The sequence below is a fragment of the Arachis ipaensis genome, chromosome B9 (genome assembly GCF_059453495.1).
Source record: "Arachis ipaensis isolate K30076 ecotype BB chromosome B9, ASM5945349v1, whole genome shotgun sequence".
NCBI lineage: Eukaryota > Viridiplantae > Streptophyta > Magnoliopsida > Fabales > Fabaceae > Arachis > Arachis ipaensis.
The window spans coordinates 13,046,886-13,056,141 of NC_142444.1; positions in this window are offsets into that span (position 1 = coordinate 13,046,886).

Below are 9,256 nucleotides of genomic sequence, written 5' to 3' on the forward strand. Positions count from 1 at the left end.
CTAACTTAACTTAATCTTGAATCTGAGTCCTACTCCCTTTCCTCCATACCTCCATCTCCGACAATATTTCACCGACAAATAAGCAGATAAAAGCAAACACAAGAAGGTTACAAGTACTGCAGGTAGCAAATATATATTTAACATATTAAATGCACTTAGGCACACCCAGTTACAGCATAACAAGTAATTCAAGTAATATGCATATGATGCATGCCTGTCCTATGGATGATGAGTCTCATCTGTCGGTTATCAAGCCAACCCGATAAGTTCGGTTTGCTAAACCATTGGACTGTCCCCCGACGTGTATCCCCAAGAGTCTATGGCTCTATGCATAGCTTTTTCTCATATATATATATATATATATATATATATATATATATATATATATATATATATATCGAATCGCTCAATGGGGGTACCATTCCCGGGAATTTATAAGTGCTCGGTCACCCTTACGTCGTAGGGTCAATAGAGTATCGAGTTTTTAACCTGGTACACGTGGTGGCAAGTCACGATACTTTACACAGGGAATCTCGTATCTCAGATCATTTAATCATTCAAGCCAAGTTTCATACATGATCATTCATTTGATTATCAAGCCAAGTATACATGATCATTCGTAATATTTCATAATCAATTAATCATGTTTCAGCTTTACTTCACCTCCAAGTTATCCCTATTTCCTCGCTTCATCTGATTATCAGGTTTAATACTACTATTTATGACTAACAGAATGAAAATAGAGGTCTAGAAATTTGAAATAGGATTTACAACTAAAAAATCATGTTTGCTGGATCAGGGGCCAGCGTACACGTGGGAGTGTAAAAATGCAGCTCGCGCGCACGTCCCCTTGTCATGCGTACGCGTGGACATGCATGTTGGTCCACTCTGCGTACGCGTGGACGTACGTTATCCAAAAAAAAACAGATCACCCAGAGAGCTGCATAATCAGGAAATGTCACCTGCATAACCATATATTCCATACCAAAATTTTCGACGGGCATAACTCAATCGTTTTAAATCATTTTTCTTCCGTTCTTCGAACGGCATAAACTTTACGAACCCAATTTTCATTTAAAACAAGTTCGAATCAATTTGGGGTTCCGGAAGCAAAGTTAAGCCCGCCGAAGTTCAGCCCAAAACCAAAGTTCTACAAACCTCATAAACCTCATTTCATTTCATTCAAAACTCTCAATTTCCATTCATAATCATACATACAATTCCCAACGCAACAAATCCTTCTTTATCAACAAAATAACCATCATAACAATCTATTCCTTAAATCAATAGTAATACACATACATTTTTCTAAATTCCGTCAAACATTACCAACCAACCAACAAGCATCAAACCACAATAATTCATCAAATCACCAATTATCCAACAAGCCAAATCAAATATGTCCATTGTCAAGATACTTAACATTAAATATAAACCTGCATTCCAACTTATCCTATGGTCATCTAGCCTAAGTTTTCACAGAACATTATATATTAAATTCAAGAAACCTAAACCATACCTTGGTCGATTCCCACGTAACGATCAAAATAATTCACCTAAAACAAACACAGCCCCAAAAGCTCAACAAAATACCAATGACTTATTTGTACAATGTATACTGGCTATATGAGTTACAAAATGAACATCACCCATAAGCTGATTTTAGGGTTCACCAAGGATCGAACTCTTGACCTTTCGGATCTAAAACTCTAATACCATGTCATGATACCACTCATCCCAAAAGCTTACGCTGATGGAAAAAGGTAACACTAATGGTTATATCTCTGATACTCCATAAACCTCCATTGTACGCATTGTACAAATCTTCCATTGGCTCCCCATACTTTTCCAATATTTAAATATGAATCCGAAGCTTGCCAAAATCTAAATCTGAAACCTGCCAAAATCTAAAAAAAAAAAGAGCCAAATTCTACATTATATGATTTGATCTTGGGAAGATTCAACTAAGATCCTACTTTTTTTTTCACTTCTCTAATCTATACTGAAACTGCACAAACTTTAACTACATTAAATTAGTTTCAATTTTCAAGTTCTTCTACTTTTCCTTGTTGCAAGAAAGATAAATCAGAACTGGGATCACAGTAGAGCAATTTGACTTTCTGACTCATTCGAAAATATTTCTCTCGCAGTTGCCTTCCTCTTGTGATTAACATCAGTTGGCAACCTGAAAAACAAGAATCAAATATTAGATTAAAGTCTACAAAGCATGTAGGTACATGAACATAAAGAATAATGGACTTTGTATGCAGCAAAAATCATAGAATAGCATGATTCTTATGCAGCTTAGTTGTGAATTTGGAGGTCGAATATAGGTCCCGAATCTCCTCTTTCGTTTTCCATCTAGGTAAGTAGTCAACTTAAAGTAAAACACTTTACTTGCACTAACTATAAACATCTAAATCATATGGAAATAACCATCCATTAACAATGTTTCAACGAACGTTAGTTGCTATCCTTATTAGATTGCTAACTCTCGGCGACGAAATGGTTGGGAGCGTTTTCATGTGGCTTTAATGAATTGTGATCACCGACAGGAGATGAAATATGACACGGTGGTTGAACGACAGGGCACTCCATTTAAGAACGTCCACGCGGTGATGGACATATCAAAGGACAAACACTTGTGATCCCTTTCTCTATGCCGTGAACGTCCGGAGGAAGGCACACGCCCGTTGCGACGGGGTTGTTCCAGGTCTGGGTTGATGCGGTGCCGCGAGAAAGACCCACCGAATTTGCAGGTGTTGCTGGGCGTTCGCGGGTGTGGACGACGGCGTCAGACAGAACGTCTCCCGACGAGAAAGGACGAGAAAGGGTGAGAATGAGGTACCTCCATTAAGAGAGAGGAGGTCTTTGTTATTAAGTGGCAACACTATTCAAAGAGAGAGGGTATTAGTTTTTGTATTCCTATAACTGACGCAATCCTAACTTATTTCAAATTTTAAATTAGCAAATATTTAGAATTAATAAATTGCTTATAATTTAATTTTAATTTCAATTTAATCCCATTATGTACATTATATACTAATGATATTAGCTCTTCGTACTTTCGATATTGCAATATATGCCAATATTGGATGACTTCTCCAATCTGACAAACTGCATACAGTATAATAATAATATTAAATATAATTATAACATATATATGGTAAATTAATTGAAAAAATTTTAAGTGTATCGACAAACACCAGTGTTCCAGTTGTTTTAACCGTTAATCTGAATTATAAAAAATATATATTAATTAAAATCAATGATTAAAATAACTGGAACGTTGATATTCTCGATACACCTGAAACTCTTCCTAATTAATTAGTTGGTATAGTAGTGTTAATACTAGTCTTTATAATTTTAAGCATTTAAAATTTTTTATTTTTTTTTAACTAGGTCTAGTACCACCAATTCTATGGCGAATATCCAACTCATTTGGAAAAGGTTAAAAATCTGATCTGTTATAGATAGGGTTAGAAGTACAGCCACGTAAATAAAATAGAATTTGAATTTAAAATTAATTCTATCCGATCTAGTCACATGCTTGATTTGTTATTATATCTTAAAAAAATTATTATTTTATTATATCTAAACTAAAGAGAATTGAACACACATCTTTTTTTCTTTGTTTTTGTCTAAGTAATGCTAAAAAGACCATCATAAAACGTTATTTTATTTAATTTAATATCTATAATTTTATATATAACATCTATAATTATATGTTTATCATATAAAATTACTCATTTACTCATTGGACAAAAAGAAGATCATCAGTTTCTTTAAATTTGTGATGCAAAATGCACAACAAATTTTCACAGCCCTGTATATTTAAGATATATAATGTAATACTCTACCACACTAAGTTTTATGTTTAAGTCGTAAAATAGAAGTAGTATGGTATTACGATCTCGAAAATAAAATGTGTACATATAATAGTAGAAAGATTATAATATATTAGAAGCCTTGAAGAATAGAGGAAATAAAAAAAACCGCGAAATAAAAGCGCAATGTCCAGAAAACGAGTTAACTTGCGTACAAAGAAAACTGTAGCTGTGAAGCATAAGATAACAAAAGTAGAAATAGAGGGCCAAAAATACAGAATAACAAGCTCTTAACTCAGTCCGCGAAGTCAAAGCTGGCCGGGGAATATATACATATATATATATACATGTCCAAAACCTAAATTTACATAAACAAAATCCTGTTTCTTTATAAGCCTCTAAGATGATAAAAAAGAACAAGTTACGCGGAGAGAAAACTAAGTACATGTATATGTATTACTATACAATCCAAAAAGTAACCCGACAACCACTTAGCTTCAAAAATTCAGACGCCTAAGGAGGTGCCTCTCGACCTGCATCTGAAAAATAAAAACACAGTATGGGGTGAGAACCAGAGGTTCTCGATATGGTAAAAGTGCCACACATATAAGATATAAGGTCCTGGGAATGCCAGAGGCAATCCTAGAACGCCGACACTCAGATTATAGAGCTTAAAGTATTAAAAAAAAGCCATAAAAGGTGGTTTACTAAGAGTATCTAAACCTAACTTAACTTAATCTTGAATCTGAGTCCTACTCCCTTTCCTCCATACCTCCATCTCCGACAATATTTCACAGACAAATAAGCAGATAAAAGCAAACACAAGAAGGTTACAAGTACTGGAAGTAGCAAATATACATTTAACATATTAAATGCACTTAGGCACACCCAGTTACAACACAACAAGTAATTCAAGTAATATGCATATGATGCATGCCTGTCCTATGGTTGATGAGTCTCATCTGTCGGTTATCAAGCCAACCTAACAAGTTCGGTTTGCTAAACCATTGGACTGTCCCCCGACGTGCATCCCCATGAGTCTATGCCTGGGAATATATATATATATATATATATATATCGAATCGCTCAATGGGGGTACCATTTCCGGAAATTTATAAGTGCCCAGTCACCCTTACGTCATAGGGTCAACAGAGTATCGAGTTTTCAACCTGGTACACGTGGTGGCAAGTCACAGTACTTTATACAGAGAATCTCGTATCTCAGATCATTTAATCATTCAAGCCAAGTTTCATATATGATCATTCATTTGATTATCAAGCCAAGTATTATACATGATCATTCGTAACATTTCATAATCAATTCATCATGTTTCAGCTTTACTTCACCTCCAAGTTATCTCCATTTCCTAGCTTCATCTAATTATCAGGTTTAATACTGCTATTTACTACTAAAGGAATGAAAATAGATGTTTAGAAATTTAAAATAGGATTTACAACTAAAAAATCATGTTTGCTGGATCAGGGGCCACGCGTACACGTGGGAGTGTAAAATTGCAGCTCGCGCTCGTGTCCCCTTGTCATGCGTACGCGTGGACATGCATGTTGGTCTACTATGCGTACGCGTGGACGTACGTTATCCAAAAAAAAAAAACAGATCACCCAGAGAGCTCTATAATCAGGAAATGTCACCTGCATAACCACATATTCCATACCAAAATTTCTGACGAGCATAACTCAATCGTTTTAAATCGTTTTTCTTCCGTTCTTCGAACGGCATAAACTATACGAACCCAATTTTCATTTAAAATAAGTTCGAATCAATTTGGGATTTCGGAAGCAAAGTTATAGCCCGCCGAATTTTAGTCCAAAACCAAAGTTCTACAAACCTCATAAACCTCATTTCATTCAAAACTCTCAATTTCCATTCATAATCATACCTACAATTCTCAACACAACAAATCCTTCTTTATCATCAAAATAACCATCATAACAATCTATTCCTTAAATCAATAGTAATACACATACATTTTTCTAAATTCCATCAAACATTACCAACCAACCAATAAGCATCAAACCACAATAATTCATCAAATCACCAATTATCCAACAAGCCAAATCAAATATGTCTATTGTCAAGATACTTAAAATTAAATATAAACCTGCATTCCAACTTATTCTATGGTCATCTAGCCTAAGTTTTCATAGAACATTATATATTAAATGCAAGAAATCTAAACCATACCTTGGTCGATTCCCACGTAACGATTAAAACAATTCACCTAAAACAAACACAACCCCAAAAGCTCAATAAAATACCAATTCCCAACCTCCACCAAAATTCCAACGTCCACAATTTCAAGCTCCAATTATTTATTCTCAACCTAATACACATTCATAACACATTTATACCCAATTTAATATCCGAAACATAAATTCAGCAAATTAAATAGGATTTATGATATCCTCACCTTACCGAAGCTTCACATAAGCAAGAGTGAATATTTTTCTCAAGCTAATTGGATCCTAAAACATCAAAGAGCAAAGAAATTCAATACCTCCACTTAATTTTTGAAAATTGGGAGAAGAAGTGGCTCAGATCAATAAAGTGAGTTACCTATAAAATTGTTCTTGTAGAAACGTAGAGCTCAACACGGTGGTCGCGTAACCGCAAACAGTGCTGTGATCGGAGCTCGGACGGAGGAGTTACGGTGATTTAAAATCAACGTAAGGATTACGGGGAAATTTTCTCTTTTTTTCTTCCCTGGAAGTTTTCAGCGTTACTTTAGCTGAAATGAGGAAGAAGAAAGATTAAATGCTGGGCCGGTTGGGCCCACGGGCCCTGTTTGGGTCCGGTTCAACCGATTCGGCCCGTTCGATTCAATTTTAGGCTGATTTCTTTGAAATTAGTGTCAAAATTCTCGTTTCGATGAGCTCTATCCTAATTTAATATAATATTCACATTTCTAATTCTCTTTATTAAAAACTAATTTATTGACTACTTATTTACTAATTTAACGGGGTTTACACATAATCTTCATTTACTGCTTATTCTTTCTAATAACGCAAAACAATTTACTACAATAAAAAAAAATCAAAAATATTTTTATCAAAGTACAATGGACATTAAATTTGTGTTTGATTAGCATCTTTTAAATATATGAATGTAGACACAAATATCTAGAGACATAAATATAAAAATATACAATTTTTTTATTATATTTAATAATAATGTATACGACAAACTAGTATAAATTAAATGTCAATTTTATCTTTTTACTGTCAATACTACTTCATCACTACAACCGCCACTACCATTATTTTTTCCATCACTACCATTAATATCAACCCAAATTATTACTAGCAAGAACTCTTTCAATAATCAATGCAATAATTTTTATTCTGAGTCTAAGCATGTCCATAAGCAAAAGGAGCGCATCCTCTATCTCATGTGTGTCCCAATCATAATGAAATTTGACTCCGCTCTTTAAGAAATAGATGGGGACAAATTCTTTATGAACTAATCTATTATTCAAAACCTGGCTCAAGCTCCTAGTGAAAGAAAATGGATTGAACACATTTAAGAAGAAATCATTGCAACGAGGAGCATGAGAGAGGGTGTGATCAGAGTGACAATAGTAAACTGAAAAAGTGGGCGATGCGAAGATGAAGAGGGAGAAAGACAGTGGTGGGCAATGCAGAGAGAGTGAGGAGAGAGAGTGAGAGTGAGAGTGAGAGAGAGAGAGAGATGGGGGGAAGCGCCAATGGCAGTGGCGGTGGCGGACGAAGCAGTGATGAAGAGAGAGGATAGTCGTAGCGGAGGGAAGATGATAAGCCATGGAGCTAAGAAATAGAATGGGGAAAGGGGAAAGGGAAAAAAGGGGTCATGATTAGAGATAAATTGATATGTTAAAAATTAATATGGGATAAAAATGTAAAAGTTTGTGACTCAACTTTTTGGAGAAATATTGAACATATATCTATATTGTATGCATTTGTGTGCTGCTATGTCTATTAAAATTTGTGTCTAAACAAATAAGCGATGAACATGTACTACTGTGTCCATGTTTTTTATGGGCATGGATAAGGACCAAACTAGCGGCATTTCTCTGCACACCCTTTACTCGGCACATTAAATTTGATAGTCTTGTGTAATTTATCTTCTTAAATATATGGGTGATTTGATGGGACTAGGTTTCATGAAGTAATTTAAATGTAGGAAGAGATAAAAATAAGTGAAGCTAGAATGAAGGGTGATTATTTTTAAGTCGCAATAGCAAATGGTCATCCACAGCATGTAATTTGCACTTTTTTTTTTTTTAGCATAGGTTGCAAATTTCTACACATTAATGTCATGAAAAATAAATTACCTAATTAAAGTGTCTAAAAGAGTAAAAATAGATAATATTATATGTTGTATATACTTCTATATACAATCCATCAAATATGACAAATGCTAGCAATAGCAGTGGCAGGTGGGCCAATCCATCCTGCCCCTCCTCCTGTCCCAACCACAACAAATTCTGGCTCCCACTCCATGAGAAACAGAGAGGGACGAATTCTTCATGAACGAATCCATTAGATTTAAAACCTGGCTCAAGCTCCTACTTAGAAAAAATGGATCGAGTACATCCAAGAGAAAATCGTTGCCGCGAGAAGCACGAGAGAAAGTGCGATCGAAGAGACAACGGGTAAACAGGGAGAGTGGGAGATATGTAGCAATGGGCGACGCGAAGAGGAAGGGGGGGAGAGTGGGTGGGCACTGCGAAGAGGTTGAGAGAGAGAGAGGGGGAGAGATAGAGAGTGAGTGTGAAAGAGAGAGAAAGAGGTGGCAGTAGGCGATAAAAAAGTGAGAAGAGGAGGGTGCAACAACGTCGGTGGTGGTAGCGGTGACAGATAGAGAAGTGATGAAGGGAGAGGGTAGTGGCAGAAGAAATATGGGGGATGGTAAGTCATAGAGACAAGAAACAGAATGGGAGAAGGGAATAGGGAAAAAAGAGGGGTCTTTGTTAGAGATAAATTGGTATTTTAAAGGTGCAAAAGTTTGTGTTTAATTATTTGTGTCTTTGTATCTCAACCTTTTGGAAAAACACTATATATATATTGTATGCATTTGTGTGTGTGATGTTGTGTCTATTAAAATTTATATCTCAACAAACAAATGATGAACATGTATCACCGTGTTCACGTCTCTTAGGCTGTGTTTGTTTATAAAGACAGGACACTGAGACAGGGATACAGAGACACAAAATTGTGTTCGACAGAGGAGAGATGGACAGAGACAATGTGTCCAGAGACACTGAATTAGTGTATTTTATGTCCATCCTGACAGGAAGGATATGGAGACACTAACAAGGGACACAACTTATTTTTCATTTTTTCTTTCATTATTCTTGTTAATTTTTCATAATTATATTTTTTATTATTATATTTTTCATCTCAAATTTTTTGAATGAAAAAAATGTGAATAAA